The sequence below is a fragment of the Vanessa tameamea genome, chromosome 20 (genome assembly GCF_037043105.1).
Source record: "Vanessa tameamea isolate UH-Manoa-2023 chromosome 20, ilVanTame1 primary haplotype, whole genome shotgun sequence".
In the NCBI taxonomy this organism is placed as follows: Eukaryota; Metazoa; Arthropoda; class Insecta; order Lepidoptera; family Nymphalidae; genus Vanessa; species Vanessa tameamea.
Window position 1 is genome coordinate 1,296,726 of NC_087328.1, and position 16,907 is coordinate 1,313,632.

At 32.2% G+C, this 16,907-nt stretch overlaps 1 long non-coding RNA gene across 1 annotated transcript; it reads right to left on the reverse strand.

The window, feature by feature from the left end:
- Positions 1-999: 999 nt before the first annotated feature.
- LOC113403794 (uncharacterized) lies at positions 1,000-14,440 on the reverse strand. Its single transcript, XR_010309473.1, has 2 exons — positions 14,233-14,440; positions 1,000-1,258 (listed from the first exon to the last, which is right to left on the reverse strand). It is a non-coding gene; the product is annotated as an uncharacterized LOC113403794 (long non-coding RNA).
- Positions 14,441-16,907: the final 2,467 nt, after the last annotated feature.

The following is a 16,907-nucleotide window of genomic DNA, read 5'->3' on the forward strand; positions in this document are numbered from 1 at the left end:
TTAAAATTATATAAGTATATTTAAAAAATCATGACAACTTGATGTACATGTATCCATAGGAGATTTTTGTTTTTATTTTATATTGTATAATTTTTTATAAAGAGCTATGTGTCAAAACATTAAATAGTTTTTTTTTTTTAATATATATAACAGCCTTATTAAACTCAATACAGTATTAGTATATACTTATAATTAGCAAGTTAGCACGAAGTTTGTAACACGAAATCAAATTATTGATCTCGCAGTCAAACCACAGTTTTGTAAGATTGTGTGACACACACTTTAAATATTAGAAATGCAATAAATAAATTAAAAAAATATATATTATTTAATAGCATTGTATGCTATTTTGTAAGAATTCACTCACGCATCAAAAAGATAAAATTATTATGGTCAATGTCAAAGTAAACAGTTTTATGTCACTTATGATATTTTATGACACGATCATAAAATACCATAGACATGTATCAACCATATAGAACCAACCGCTTTCGATTTGTCCTTACAGAGTAGCTCAACGAATTAAATTTAGTTATTGCATTGTAACCAGCGCCAAAAGTGTCAAAAACTTCAATTCAATCGTTTCAGTGTAACTGGTTTTAAATTGGGTTCTTATATTTGCCCCCAAACACCAACAGTTGAAACAAAATAAAAGCTTGTAAAAAATATTAAGTTCTTTAAAAGATTAAGAAACAGTCCATAAATATATCACTGCTGGGCTAAGTATTACTCTACCTTTAAGGATGGGGGTTGGTGGATACACAAGTGGCAGAATGTCATTGAAATTAGACACATATGTACAGTTTTCTTGACGATATACTCTTTCAGTGAATTGCAAACAAAAAACACAGGAAAATGTAGTGGTATTTGCTTGAACCCGCAATCATCGGTTACGATACACGCGTTCTAACCACTGGGCCATGTCGTCTCTGAGTATTTTTCTCGGCATTAAATAGATTGATAATTAAAAATTATAATAAAATAAGTAGATATACAATATAGTCGTCAGTGTTTTATTTAAGCTCAATAATACAAAAGTCAGTCAATCTACATTTTCACTTAGGGCAATCTTCCTTCTGCACACATTTGCCGCTGATGGTGTCTCTGACGGTGGGAGGGTCGCAATAGCAAGCTGAGTAATCACAGATTTTTCCGTTTTCATTTACTACAGGGGCTGGATTATCACAAGTTGCTTCGGGGGTCAAAAAACCACATCCGGTGGTATACGCATGAGTACCGACCTCACACTCTCTGTGACCTGTAAATTAGAAAATATATTAATATTTATAAGCGTCAATAGTGCAATGGTTTACGGGCCTAGCGATGTAAAAAGTCGCAGGATCGATCCTGACCCCTTGGGCTATTGTCGTCCCCACTCCTAACACAAGTGATAATAAACTTAAAAAAAGGGGTAAATAGGAATATCAGTAATTCCTTAATTAATTTAGAGCATTGCTAGTATACTTTAAAAAAAAAAGTTTTTATATCTATTGGTCAGAAAAATGGGGGGGATGATATTAAATAATAAGTGTTCCAAACGTTAATATCAAAACATTAGCGGTTCCTGCATATTTTATAATTTCGTTTCCCTGGCAGACGTCGCTGCTTATACTATATGCCATACCGCTAGGTATGGTCTTTATTAGAGCTGTCTTTATAAACACAATGTCATAAGTGAAATAATTATGAATTGGGTCTCACATAATGTTTACTCTATAAATGTTTAATTATTGGGTCTTAAAGAATGTTCCGTAGCTGTATAGTTTTTAAAAAAAAAGATTGACATCTCTCACTTGCTTCTGGAACGTTCTCGAATGTATTAACATACGGATTAAAAAATCTTTTCTCATCTTTTTGGTGTTTGCATTTCCGACATTAATCTATCAGGTTATGGGCCCAGGATGCCGAAATTAACACGGCTGTATTAATATTTCACGTGAAATACGAAATTAGAAGAAAAATTAATTATAACTTCTACGTATTTATGCGGAAAAAATGGCTGGAAATAATTCACCAATGCAAAGCATCGAGAAACTCAAAGGTATTGAAAATTATTCGACATGGAAGTTTTGTATGAAAATGATACTAATCCATGAAGACCTCTGGGACACTATCGATGGTGAGCAAAAAGAAAAAACACGTAGCGATGTAGATATGAAAAAATCGCAGAAGGCACTAGCGAGAATATGTTTGTCGGTTCAAACGAGTGCATTTCCCCACGTCAGGAACGCAAAAGATGCACGTGAGGCGTGGAACAACCTGAGCAAAGCCTATGAGGATAAAGGGCTGTGCCGAAGACTAGGTCTGTTGAGAACGTTGTTCAGTACTAAACTGTCAGAGTATAATAGCATGGAAAGCTACCTTGGCCGACTGCAGGAACTATCTCAACAATTGCATGATATCAATTCATCTCTGGATGATGAATTCTTGGCTGTCATCATGCTCAGCGGGTTACCAAGTAATTATGATCCACTCATTATGGCACTTGAAAATTCAAATTTAAAGTTGTCGAGTGACATGGTCAAAGTTAAATTATTACAAGAATATGACCGCAGGAATAATACTGAAGGTACCATGGCACTTGCAACAACTAGAAAAGCACCAAAATGCTATAAATGTAAGAAAACAGGACATTTTATAAAGGACTGCCCGAGGAATTTTAATAAGAAGCCAGAAAAAGACAAGAAGTCTGATAAGGATAGACCATCAAAAGCTCTGTTAACGGCACTCTCAGTTAGTATCCAGCGTGGTGTTTGGTATGTGGACAGCGGTGCATCACACCATATGTGCAATAATCGAGAACTTTTTTGTGATTTTAATGAAGAAAATACATCACAAGTAAGTGTTGCCAACGGTGATAATTTACCAACAGCTGGACAAGGTAATGTTCGTGTCAAATTGCAAGACTGTGCGAGAACCATTAGAGACGTTTACTTTGTACCTAATCTTTCAGGAAACTTACTTTCTGTTAGTTGTTTAGTAAATAAAGGTTATACAGTAACATTTAGTAACCAGAAATGTATTGTATCTGATGAGGATGAAGTTTTGGCAACTGCCACTCTTAGGAATGGTATATATCAACTTGATACCATTGATCAGCCTTTGTGTGGGGGGGCAGGTAATAACAATTTTGCTTCTTACAGTACAGTTAACAAAGAAGTACAGTCTAGTGAAATGACTGTAATGATTTCTTCATCTAGCTCAAAAGGTACAGTAGAAGAGAAGTCACAGGAAATATGGCATCGTCGACTTGGCCACTTGAACTCCAGAAGTATGGCACTGATGAATAAAGGTATGGTCACAGGTATTAAATATAATTCAAATGTTTTTAATCCTTGTGTGGCATGCATCGAAGGAAAGCAAACCCGTGCTCCCTTTCCTAAAAAGTCATACACACGAGCCACACAGTTATTAGGAATAGTACACACAGATTTATGTGGACCAATGCCAACGCAGTCTATTGGTGGTGCAAAATATTTTCTGATATTTATAGACGATTTCAGTAGGAAAACATTTGTTTATTTTTTGCATAATAAAGATGAAGTTTTTGAACACTTTAAGAATTTTAAAGTTTCTGTGGAGAATGAAACTAACCACAAAATTAAAATTCTTCGCAGTGACAATGGTGGTGAATTTGTCAATTCTAAACTACAGGCTTATCTGAAAGAATGGGGTATCAAACATCACACAACGGTTCCATATTCTCCTCAACAAAACGGTGTGGCAGAAAGAGCGAACAGGACCATTGTTGAGAAAGTCAGATGTATGCTAAGGGATGCCGGCCTGGATAACAAATTCTGGGCGGAAGCTGTAAATACCGCCGTGTATCTCAAAAACCGGACACCAACTAAGGCTCTAATTGGACAAGTACCTGAAGAAAAATGGAAGAATAAAAAGGTAGATGTTAGTCATTTACGTATTTTTGGCTGTACTGCCTATGCTGTGAAACCGATTAGAAACAAACTGGATTCGAAATCCAAGCAGCATATTTTTGTTGGGTATTGTGAGGATACTAAAGGTTATCGACTATTAGACCCTGATAGATCATATAAGTGTGTCAAAGCTAGAGATGTCATTTTCTTGGAAAATAAATTTCAGAATAATAGATTACATGATGATAATTTTGACTCTGAGTTAATTGAGTTTCCTCAAAATGATAATTCGAAGAAACCTGTGAGTGTTTTGCATGACCCAGAATCAATCCTGGATGGTGACAGGTACTCACAGCAAGACGAACGGCCTGAGCCGAGCCAGTCTGAACCATCCACCGTAAGACCGCAGTTTTCTGATGACCAACCAAAAACACGGTCGACCACAATTACAGTGAATGATTCAGATAGTGAGATTGACACAACTATAGAATCAAATAGTTCTGCGGATCCTACGTACGTTCCAGGAAGCTCAACACTGGATGAAATGACATCAAGTTCATCAGAATATGAAGATCTCGATGAGGCTGAAATGTCTGTTTTGTTAGTTAAAAAGTTGTGCAATGATGATGATGAACCAGAAACAGTTCAAGAAGCGTTGTCAGGAAACGAAGCAACTGAATGGACTAAAGCTATGTCAGATGAGTATAAATCGTTTAACTACAACAAATGTTGGACTTTAGTTGAGAAACCGAAGAACCAGAAACCAATTAAGTGCAAATGGGTTTTTAAAAAGAAGAGAGACATGAATGGTAAACTTTTGAAATACAAAGCACGGCTGGTAGCAAAAGGTTATTCACAGAAGTACGGAATCGACTATGAGGAAACTTTTTCACCAGTGGTAAGACACTCAACTATTAGAACTCTACTCGCTATTGCTGCTGAATTCAACATGGACATTGATCATCTTGACGTTAAAACTGCATTTTTGAATGGAGATCTAAACGAAAATGTATTTATGGAACAACCAGATGGCTTCATAGAAAAAGGTAAGGAAGATTATGTGTATAAATTAAATAAGGCTATTTATGGCTTAAAACAAGCTTCCAAAATGTGGTACGAGAAGATAAATGAAGTATTGTTAGAGAAAATGCACTTCAAAAGGGTATCTTCAGAACCATGTGTATTTTACATGAAAACTAAAAGTGAATTGTTAATAATTGCACTTTATGTTGATGATATTTTATTGTTTTCTAGCAATTCAAATTTAAAGGATAAAGTGAAACGAGAACTTATGAACACATTTGAAATGAAGGATCTTGGACCTGCACACCATATCCTTGGGATGAGAGTAATTAAAAGTGAGAATAAAATTACACTCGATCAAGTCGGATACATAAAAAGGATATTGGAGAAGTTCAAAATGACAGATTGCAAACCAGCTGCAACTCCACTACAAAAAGGAATCAAATTACCAAAGTGTGATCATAAAAGTGAAAATTCTCATTACAGAAATTTGCTTGGCTGTCTCATGTACATAGCAGTGTGCACCCGACCAGATATCGCTCATGCGGTGAGTATGCTCAGTCAATTCAATGAGTGTCACACTGAAACTCACTGGAAAGCTTTGAAGCGCGTTCTTCGCTATCTTAAAGGTACGCTGAACTATAGGTTAGTTTTTCAGAAGAGTGGTTTGGATGTAATTGCTCATGTAGATGCTGATTGGGGTGGGAATGAACTTGATCGTAGATCTTTCACTGGTTTTATTTTTAAGCTAGGTAATTCACTGATTTCTTGGGAAAGTCGAAAGCAAAAGACTGTTGCTCTCTCCAGCACAGAGGCTGAATACATGGCAATCTCTGATAGTTGTAAAGAGGCACTTTTTATAAGAGGTTTTCTTCAAGAATTGTTGAATATTGAATGTAAAGTTACTTTATATAATGATAACCAATCTGCACAAAAATTAACTGCTAATTGTATGTATCATAGTAGAACTAAACACATTGATGTAAGGCATCATTTCATTAGAGAAAAAATTAAGAAAAATATTGTTAATGTTAAGTATTTGCCAACAGATTTAATGATTGCTGATTTGTTGACAAAACCTCTGACAAAAGAGAAACATGATCAATTTGTGAAAGGTTTATGTTTACATTATTATGTTTAAGCTTTGTTTGTATATTTTTTTTTTTTTTGTTTGGTTGTGTTGAAATGTAATTGCATTAACTTAGTGATATTGTATTTAAGTTTTATAGACATAAATAAGTAAATATATGTTGATTGTAATTCTGATAGGTAACTACTTATAGTTATACTAGCGGCAAGATACGATGGCCGTTTTGACACATTAAAAAAATGATGTGAAATGTAAATTTATTATCGATATAATATATTCAAATCTTTGTTTTTTTGCAAGTAATTTAATTGAAATTTTTGTTGCAAGTAGTATCTGATTAAAAAGGTTTAATAAAAAAAATATAAAATAAGTTTAAGTAATATATTCGAACGATATCAATTTAAATCAAAAATTGGAATTAGAATGAATAACTTTATAAACACATTACACACAAGAAATAAATTGATACAAAAAAAGAAACCAAAAACATTTACTATCAAAATATAAAAAATAAAATATAAAATATTTACTGTCAACACAAATATAACACCGACTACGAGGTCGAGTGTGAGAGTGTGACGACGTACACGTTTACGCAAAAAAATAAATAAAAAAGTTATCTTCGCGGTACCCTAATATTTGTAGTTTAGAAATCACGTTCGATAAATTTTATGACTAACTGCACGTCACTATTGACAATAAAGAACAACAATTTGTTCCTTTGATGTAATTATTTATTAAATACGAAACTTCATGAGCGGGCAAACGTCAAAACGGCCATCATAGCGTGCCGCTACTATAGTTATTATGACATCGGTTTAAGGGGTAGTATTAGAGCTGTCTTTATAAACACAATGTCATAAGTGAAATAATTATGAATTGGGTCTCACATAATGTTTACTCTATAAATGTTTAATTATTGGGTCTTAAAGAATGTTCCGTAGCTGTATAGTTTTTAAAAAAAAAGATTGACATCTCTCACTTGCTTCTGGAACGTTCTCGAATGTATTAACATACGGATTAAAAAATCTTTTCTCATCTTTTTGGTGTTTGCATTTCCGACATTAATCTATCACTCTTGTACCTTATCCAATGCAATGCAATGTTTTTCAATTTTAATTATTGTATTAATAATAAATATATAAATGAATATGAATAAGTAAGCACTACTTAATTAAATATGACAGAGTCAGGACGTGCATTCAGTGTAGAATATGTTTTATATCTGTGAACAACCTCATTGGCGTAATCGATAGTACTAGTGATCGCCCATTGGTCGAAATTAATTGCTAATAAAAATATAAGATAAATGAACTCGAAATACTGGAAAAATGAGGCACAGCAAAACAGTACCTTGTTATTGTTTCCATATAACAACAAAAATAAACCCAAAGAAATGTACATACGCGTTTTTTTTATGATTAAGTTCGTCTAGACGTGTGTTGTCATTGGCTGAAAAAATATTTGATTTTGCAATCTCCGAATAAATTTTAACAATTCATTCCACGTATACGCGAGGCTGTTAATCTCTTGGCGTTAGTTGAAATTCTGAATCTATTAAAACTGAAAAACTCAATCATTTCAACTGTGTAGCACACACAGTGTGTGCGACATATTATATTTGAGGAGATATTTATATTAAACTCATGAGCGAACTACGATTTCATTTATTATTCATTTTAATTCTAATATAATATGTTCTATTGTATTTAGTTTCTAGTTCTGAATAGTCTGTTAGAACACACCTTATCCATTATTCAGAGATTAATAAGGCTGATCACACTGTTACAATTTATCACAGATTTGCGATTTTATTTACTTATACATAAGAAAAATAATTTATTTTTGTGTTATAGTAATTACACATTGTAAGTTTTAACTTTTTTAAGTACGTACTGTATATATTTTGTATTTTTTTTTAAAACACAACCTAAAAATGCATTATTTTACAAGTTTTTATTTAACTGGCAATAAGTTAGTATATACGGGTGAAATCTTGCAACTCAGTTTAGAAGTTATTTAACGCCAAAAAGAAAAAAAAATAAACTTCAACACTTAAACTTTTACCGTTAACTTATTAAGGTACTCGTATTTACTTAGTTTGAAAATTTTAATAGAGAAAATTATTTACATCAAATTATTTAGTTTAAATCTAGTTTCACTTTTATATCGTATAAATTGTGTCAAATGTGAAATTACATTATATGTTAACAGTAAAAGTTTTAGTGTAATAGTTTTTTTATTTTCTTTTTAGCGCATAAACGCAGATATTAGTACTATGAGAAATGTTAGTGGTTTCTCATATTAGCAATGCGCAAATCTTGGGCATTAAGATGTTATGACCCTTTAGCCTGTAGTTACGACTGTAACACTTTGACGACCTCCGTACTCGAGTAGTGTGAACACCGGTTTTCATGGGTACGCCACTCCGAGGTCCCGAGTCGATGTATAAAAAGTTCATTAGTTTTCTATGTTGTCTTGGGTCTGGGTGTTTGTGGGACCGTCGTTACTTCTGATTTTCCATAACACAAGTGCTTTAGCTACTCACATTGGGATCAGAGTGATGTATGTGATGTTGTCCAATATTTATTTATTTATTATTTATAACACTTGCAACAAAAAATTGCAAGACAATTGTAGTAATGTTTATAATATTCCTAAACAACAATCACATAGATTATTAATAACATTCAAGTCAACAATATGATATGGACCATTATATTTACTAATCCATTTTAGTACTTATGATTTTAACTTTAGAGTTGATTTTTATTTAAGGAAAATTCGGGGTCAAGTTTAGAACTCATTCCAAATGTCAAGGTTTCGATTTCTGTTAGTAACTTGGACATATCTTTATATTTACAAACTGATTTATCCAAAGTACAAATCATGGATTCTTGATTCATGATTTTACCAAGAAAATACTAAAACGAAGGGCATAGACAAATCTATATTCTCTATTCTGTGTGATGAGTACAATAACGCTACAAAACATTCCTTTATTTATTCAAATCATTAAATTGAAGGTTTTGTCTCTGATTTAACTAAGTGGTCCTTTTTAAGTGAATGCAGCTATTTGCAAGTTATCGAAACTGTTTCTGTCTGTGTTTATCTGAGGGTAATATTGAAAAGTACAAAAATATATAACATAATTATAATGACGGGTATTCTAAGTTACCGCTTAGACTTTATTTCAACAAAATCGGTTAAGCCTATCAATTTAAAAAACGCGGATAAATCAGCTCGGTATAGCTACTTAAAAAACATTAATTTTAATTAAAAATAAAGGGTTGTCCCATATACCATACAAGCTTCTATTCTTTAATTTTTTATTGGACTATGACGGTCTAATAGAAGGAGGCTACAGTCATCGACGCTGATTCAAAATAAACTAAGCATATAATGTCGTATATTCCCTGATAAATGACGTAAATGAGAAAGGAATGATTAATAATAATGTTATGATACTTCAAGTTCGATATGTGGTGAATTTAGTTGGAATATGTCACTGAGATAGTGTGGTTCGTAATATAGTACGTATACGTATACGTAACGTAAAGCTGTAGGTTCAGCTAGTATTATAAGCACTCAAACCCTATTAAGATTATGTACTATGAATGTATATGTATGTATGAATGTATATTTGTCGTTATCAACGGAGAAATAATAAGAAACTTGTTATGGAAACAATATTAAGATAAGTAATTTATTTATATTTATGTCAGTAAATACTAGCAATGCGTTGCGACGTCACACGCGATAAATAAGTATAAATTATTTGGTGTTAGGACTTCATGCCAGACCATCCGCGGGAACCACTGGTCACTTATTATACCGAGATTTGTTTCTTTTTTTGGAACTAATTGACTGAGCTGCTGCGGATCCCTAATACACATCTTACGGTCTCCTAAGCGGTCTTTGAACCCTACTTTAAGAGACCATGTGTTTTAAGTGTATATCATAATATTCATTGCGAATTTCGATTTTTTTCTTATAGAATGGCTTTATATAAATTCTATGTGATGTGAAGTGATGAAAATTCATCACTTTTAATATACGTATAGACGACAAATATTTGAAAATTTAATGTATGTTTTTAATCATATGCCAAAGGTACAAGTTATCCTTAGCTGTATTTTTTTTGCAAATATTTTATCATACAATTAAACTATGAGATTTCTACTCTCTTCCTTGCGATGTCTACGCGTATATCTAGGTATTTATATGACATCTACGAAGATAGATAAATTATTAGGTTAATAGGTAGAAAGTGAATTTTGTCTTATTTTGGTGTCCCCTGAATGATTGCTGCCACGACGGTGATTCTCAACGAAGGTCAAATGTGCAAGGTACAATTATAGTAACGCAAAAGTATGCACACAAACACAACTGCACAAATCACAACAGTCTGTTTGCTCACACTGATTATTATTTAACGGGACGATACATCTGAAACCACCGGAATTAATTTACGTGTCGGTTTTCCGTGCTGTACGGATCACATTTTGAATTTCTTGGGGACCCTTCTTTATTAAGATCTAAGCGGTAGCTTATACTCAAAACGCTTGTGCACAAAACAAAATTCTTAAACAACTCGTTTACTGTACATACCATACAGTTATGGAATGCCTAGCATAATTTTGGTAGGAATTGGAAGTACAAATTGGAGTCGCCGTAATGAGCTCAACGCAGCGAATATTTTCCTACTAATTTCTTTTATTTGTACTGACCATGATTATGTCTGGTCTAAATACACACCAAGATCTTTAACGTTGGAGTACTAGGGTATTGTAGTGCCTCTGTATTCAACGGATGGTAAATTTAATAAATCTACCTTCGAGATCATGCCTGGACTACCGATTATGATTGCCTGCGATAATTAATAATTTAGACGACTTCAATTAATTTCGTTATAAATAAATCTTAAATATTTATTAGTGTATAATAGATATATATATATATATATATATATATATATAATTTATATATGTATTAAGAATAAGTATGAGTGTGTAAACATTTGTATGTAATTTTATGACGGCACCGCCTAGCCCGATGGTTTTAAAAAAGTCTCTCTCAGTTTGAGTTGACTGGAAGAGATGGCTAATTACCCATAAGTCCGCCCATTGGACACACATAAAATAATTGGTTACATAATATATATATATAATTGTTATGAATCCTAAGATTTCTGTATTTATGTTTGTGGTTTACAATAAAGTATATTAACAATTACACATTGTTAATAGTATAAACATCCAAACTCGGAGTTCTTAGCGGATGTCTACACCCTATAAGGAACCTGCCGAATTTCAAATTTATAAATGTTATAGTTTCTGAGATTTCGTGATTAATCAGTGAGTGGTATTCCGCTTATAAACATAAAGATATATTATTGCCCTTTATTATTTGTTTACTATAACAAATATGTGCAAATACAGGGAAATTCTCACCAACTACTTAAACTATATTAGTATAGCGTTGAATATTCGTTGACATCGATATCTGCAGACGAAATCTTTTTGCGTTTAAGAAATTACAAATTTATTTGTAAGTGCGTAGTTACAATAATTATATTATTGTTTTTGTCATATTTTTATTTTTGAGTATTAAAAGGGTTGTGTTTATTTTAATACATTTAGCCGTTTTTTATTTTATGATATTAATCTACCATAAATTATATTATTATGTTATTTATTATATTTGTCGAGGAACGAGCAACGCCATTTGCTAATACGATCAAGAACTATGCCTCGGTGTTGCTTCTCGATATCGAAATGTCAAGTGGACAATTGGATGGAATCGATTTTGCGATACGGCAACACTGCATTTTTGATGGAGCTGTCATTCATTCATTTATTATTACCGATTTGATTCCGTAAAATAAGATATTGAGAAGTCCGTTAACGGGGTTATTTGAGCACCGAGCAATGGAGGAGGAGCGATCTGAGCCCGAACGTGCGGAGGATGCGACATATTTAATTTAAGAGAGTAATTCTTTTAATTTAATAGTGTTGTAAGTACCTTTAGTGGTGTACCACATTGCATCAGTCCATGTATTTTAAATATTATATAAAATATAAATATAAAATAATTGATTGCGTTTTATATAAATAAATAAACACTGATATTCAGAAGAACACAATTATCTTATCTATTCTAGACATAGGGGAAGTCAAGATATTATTCATTTAACAGTTTATTATTATATATAATATTTATATATCATTTATTTCTGTACCAGAAAAGTATTTTATGCAAGTTAAAGGTGGTTAAAGTTATACGTATATATAATTATAAATTATTTTTCAGATGAAAGATGTTACTTCCAACAGACAAGAAAGAAAGAAAATATCTTAATTACATAGCTACAAGCTAATAATAGTTATATAAATTATTTCACGAATTAGAATAATGGCTGAAAATTTTCGTTCGACTTAGACAAAAATAAAAAGAGTTGCTTAGTTACAATAACTTGTATGTAAACCAAATAATAATAATTAATAGTAAGCTTATAGACAATATGTCACTAATATATGTTACTAAACTCTAAGACATATAATATATTTCCACAACAAGAGGACAGAAGCCAAATAAACAACATTTGACATTGATTTGACGCGATATCATTGGTCGAGAGTCAACGAAGCTGTTATCGAAACTTTGTTATTAAAATTAAAGTGGATATAAGTCATTATAGTGTATTAATCCAACCATTCCAGAGATTAGCCAAAACAAACAGACAGACAGACAGACAGACAAAAATTGTAAAATATGTTATTTTGCTATATGGATCGTGTATCATATGCATTTAGTAAAAAGCGGTCATTTTAATATTACAAACAGACACTCCAATTTTATTATATGTATAGATTCGACATTGCCTTTGGTGAATATTATCTTTTATTTATATTGGTGCTTGAATATTTTTATAGTGAGATTTTTTTAATGAGTCTGCATTGAATTAGTAAATTTATTTAGTGTTAATAATTTTATGTTAAATACTAATAAGACAAAATGTATTAAATTCACTACGCCCAATGTAAGATGTGCCAAAACGAGTGTACTTTTAAACGGGGAAGCATTAGATGTTTTAGAATCAACAGAGTTCCTTGGTATGACAATAGACTCTAACCTCCAATGGGGCCCAATATAAATAAATTGGCGAATAGACTCAGCTCTGCAGCCTATGCGGTAAAAAAAATAGACTTTTGACTGATGTGGATACGGCTCGCCTTGTGCACTTCAGTTATTTCCACAATATAATGTCGTATGGCATCATACTCTGGGAGGCAGCTGACATTAATACCATTTTTGTACTGCAGAAGAGGGATATTCGTGCAATTTATAACCTGGGCCCAAAAATTCGTTAAGAGGTAAATTTAAAGAAATTAAAATAATGACTGTCGCTTCTCAATTTGTTTTTGATAATGTTATGTATGTACACAAAAACATAAATGATTTTCCCAGAAATTGTGACGTACATTCTATTAACACTAGGAACAAGAATAAACTTGTTACTCCAAGTACCCGATTACACAGGCTTAGTAACTCTTTTTTGGGTCAATGTATACGTTTTTACAACAGGATCCCAGAAAACGTTCAAAATTATTCAATTATAAAATTCAAAAGAATCGTTAAAGAGCGTTTGTGTGCTAAAGATCAATAAGCCAGTGTAAACACTTCTATATTGAATAAAGATTTTTGACTTTGACTTTGATTGGTCGTAGTTTCCAGGTGATATCTTCGTTTACTCGGAACCTTGAAGGAGTGTTATTTGGAATTCTGGACTCCTCAGCTAGTCGGAATATTATTGGGGTACTCTATTTATAATCCGATAATCTCAACTATGGATCAGTATTTTTGGTTTGTAAACTATTTAAAATGCACAAGCCGATTTATAAACGTTACCCCCAACGTTAACAAATTGACTTTTATGGGTCCATTTGTTAACGTTGGGGGTACATGCTCTGTATATAAAATCTAGCTAATTTAAAACGTTATTGTCATATGAAATTGTGATGAACTTAATTTCAAATGTCAACAACCGCATTAAAAGTCTACAACAATCTGAATTGTTCTAATCTAATATTAAATATATTCAGAAAAAAAAGCAACTTCACTGACGATTTTTGGAGTTTTCCAGTCGGTTCGACTCAACAAAATTCAAATACCGAACCGGTTGTCACTTGTTTTTTTTTTAATCATAAAGAGTAAAAAATAAAGTATATGTTGATAAGTACTTACATCTTCCCATCACATAAATACATCCTCGTGGATACAAGGAGGTCTCCGCCAATGTTAATCCGACAAATGTCAAAATACACCAGATCATAATAGATTTCATTTTGACAGAATGTTAATTTGATCGACCGTATTATACAAGGGTTTGAAGCTATTTAAGACGATTCGTTGGACGTACGACTTTAAATAGCCTTTATGATTGCATCATATTGATGTTTTTTATCTTTATATATACATATATGTTTATATTGTATGTCTGTTTGTATTATAAATTGAGAATAATTTTGATACCGGTTATTCCAAGTTCGCGCGGTTTAAATATAGATTTTGATACTAACTATTTCACCCGGCTTCGAATGTGGTTTTTCCATATATTTTTTTTCTTGTATATTTCTATAAATATTTTGGCCATGAAAATCATTTTTTCTGCTTAGATATGTTACTGAAAAATATGACGTATAATTTTATTTCTGTTTAGTTTTCAATAATAACAATTAGTATATCCCTTGTTTATTAGTGTATCCCTTGTTTATGGAAAATAGCACAAGCAGTGCTTTATTCTATACAATTTTGGAACCTACATACTCTGACACATATTAAATAACTTTTAGTCATTGAGTACTAACATTTTTATTGAGTATTAATTGCTTACAAGTTAGCACTAAAAATATTTAATTCAACACTGTACGATTCAAAAGTGCTTTTATCAGCCTTCTTGAATAAAGAATATTTTGATTTCAATTTTACTATGTTAAATAAATATATGTTTGTTTATTTGAATGCACTATACCCATCATCAATCGGGACACGAATTCAAACGCGCACGAAGTCACGGGCATGACTAGTACAATATATTATTTAATATACACTACTTACTTGGTTGGTGGTAGGGCTTTGTACACGTCCGTCTCAATAGGTACCACTTATTTATTTATTTTATTTATTTATTTATACTTTATTGCACCCAAACTTAAAACTAAAAATTACAATATTGAAACAAAAAGTTGCATGAGGTGCAACAGGCGGCCTTATCGCTCAGCAGCGATCTCTTCCAGGCAACCTTTGGGCAGAGGATCATAGTATTTACATATATGGGAAGGGTACAGTAATTTAAGTCATAATAAAATACATACATAATATAAAAATGTTAACACAATACACAGATAACAATAAATATATATAATATAAATATATACTATAATAAATATTTACATAAAATATATATAATAAAAAAGAAGATATAACAGAACAAAAAAATTAACAACGACAGCGACTGCTTAATGCGACGAGTGAAAGTCCTTAACCATACTTTTAAAAACGGCTAACGACTGCGCGCGTCTTATAGCTAAGGGTAATGAATACCAAATTCGAGAAGCTACAACAGTGAAGGACTTAGAATAATAAGAAGAAGAGTGGGAAGGAATGGAGAGAATTAAATTTTCATTCGAGCGAAGAGCGCGCTTATGAGTCTCCCTGAGGAGAGTGAAACGCTCTTTAAGATAGAAGGGTGTCGCTGGATTAAAAAGAATAGAATAGAGAAGAGATAAAATGTGAGTATTCCTGCGAAGGCACTTATTATATATTCTACCACCAAACAGCAATTTATATTGTTTTGTTCCAATTTGAAGGATGCCTAAGCCAGTATAACTACGGAGACCAACTAAATAACATCTTAATTCCCAAGATTCGTTGGGCATTTGTGATCTAAGGAATTGTGAATAATTCTCGCAGCGCCAAAGTCTATGAGTAGTGGTGACCATCGTCCGTCCACCTAAATATTTAATAAAAAGCTGAGCAGTAAAGTTTAATGAGTAAAACCGCGCTGATCACCTGGTCGTAATAAATGAGTTGAAATACAAAAAACAAAAAAAAATTCTCTTCTAAAATTAGTTCGATGTTATATTAAAATTATCGAATTTTTATTAACCTGTACTTATACGGTCGTTTTATAGTATACTAGCGACCCGCCCCGGCTTCGTACGGGTGCAATGCTGATACAATATATACTACAGAATGTCTTACAACGTTCATAGCTTTTTTGTTATTAGACAATACAAACCGCTAGGTCCCTGCATTTTAAATCAGTAATAAATTTATTTAAACTCGAAATTATTCATTTAAATTACATGCTGTAAAGAGCCATATTGATCTATGCTGTATTGCTTTAAATCGCGTCAAAATAAGCCATGATTTCTCTTAAAGAGTAAAGGATAAAAAATGGTTGTTGCTGGCTATCCCTATCAGATAGATATAACCTCTAAAATTATCAGTATTTCTCTACTATATTGTGCATGTATTATACATATAAATTTCATCTTGAATCAATCTAGCTATTAAAAAATAACGCATCAAAATCCGTTATGTAATTCTAAAGATATAAGTATACATAGGGATAGACAGCGGTAAGTGACTTTGTTTTATACTATGTAATGACTAGTTTTCGCTTGCGATTTCGGTTGCTCGTCAGGTATTAAGCACACAAAAGTAGTCTATGTCCTTCTTTGTTGCTCAAGATTGCATAAAACCAAATTTCATCAAACTCGGTTCATTGGTTCGGCCGTGAAATCATAAAAGACAGACAGACAGAGTTAATTTCGCATTTATAATATTAGTGCAGATATAGTAAATGGATTAAGTGTTCTGTTTTTTTTTTTAAATAAAAATAGAGAATTAATCAG